Source organism: Girardinichthys multiradiatus, chromosome 11, assembly GCF_021462225.1.
Source record: "Girardinichthys multiradiatus isolate DD_20200921_A chromosome 11, DD_fGirMul_XY1, whole genome shotgun sequence".
Lineage (NCBI taxonomy): Eukaryota > Metazoa > Chordata > Actinopteri > Cyprinodontiformes > Goodeidae > Girardinichthys > Girardinichthys multiradiatus.
In genome coordinates this window covers 28,478,777-28,480,212 of record NC_061804.1, presented here as the reverse complement: position 1 = coordinate 28,480,212, position 1,436 = coordinate 28,478,777, and positions in this window count along the sequence as shown.

Here is a 1,436-nt window from a genome sequence, read left to right as displayed (position 1 = left end):
ACTTACGTTCTCACAGAGTGTACGTAATCAAGACACACTGCTGCGCTTTAAAGGGCCATTTTATTTTTCTTCACCTTTTTGACATAATTCATAATGTAGAACAAACGGAGCGAACGGCAGCCCATTAATTCAATTGAAAAAGTATAGATCATGTACTATATAAATTCATTGCACAGAGTCTGGTATATTCAAAACATTTAATTTAGTTAATTATGATCATTTCGACTTTTTTTTATAAAAACCCCAAATTTACTATCCCAGAAATTGTGAATATTACATAAAACCCTGATATCCTGAAATCAAGGATGGAGCAATGGGTGGGAATCAGAGCCTCAGCTTTCCAGTGGGTAAACTCGTGTGTACATTGTGTCTGTACCTCCTCTAGTGCTAACCTGCCATAGGGGGCGCCACAAGGCTCTATTCGTGGACCTCTTTTTTCCATGTACCTTTTGCCACTGGGAACTATGCTACGTAAATATGAGATTCCATTCCATTTATATGCCGATGACTGTAAAATCTATTTCCCCTGATGCTCCCTCTAATCAGCTCTTTATTGGCCGTCTCAGTGATATCAAGTCATGGTGGATAGCCCTTAATGTTTTTAATTTTAATGAACATAAAACCCAAGTGGTTTTATTTAGTCCCAATTGTTCCACCAGTGTATGGGGGAAATTTACTGCCAAAAATCAAGAGCACATATTTTCAATTTGAGAGCAGGATTTCATTTTGCTTGCACTCAAAACTTCTGCTTTCTTTCAAATATGCTATAATATACAATGTTCTCTTTTTTACCAAAAACTGCACGGTACTTATCAATGCAAGATGCACACTGCTCAAAAAAATAAAGGGAACACTTAAACAACACAATATAACTCCAAGTAAATCAAACTTCTGTGAAATCAAACTGTCCACTTAGGAAGCAACACTGATTGACAATCAATTTCACAGCTGTTGTGTAAATGGAAAAGACAACAGGGGGAAATCTTTGGAGATTAGCAAGACACACTCAATAAAGGAGTGGTTCTGCAGGTGAGGACCACAGACCACTTCTCAGTACCTATACTTTCTGGCTGATGTTTTGGTCACTTTTGAATGTTGGTGGTGCTTTCACACTCGTGGTAGCATGAGACGGACTCTACAACCCACACAAGTGGCTCAGGTAGTGCAGCTCATCCAGGATGGCACATCAATGCGAGATGTGGCAAGAAGGTTTGCTGTGTCTGTCAGCATAGTGTCCACAGCCTGGAGGCGCTACCAGGAGACAGGCCAGTACACCAGGAGACGTGGAGGAGGCCGTAGGAGGGCAACAACCCAGCAGCAGGACCGCTACCTCTGCCTTTGTGCATGGAGGAAGAGGAGGAGGACTGCCAGAGCCCTGCAAAATGACATCCAGCAGACCAGAAATGTGCATGTGTCTGCACAAACGGTTAGAAACC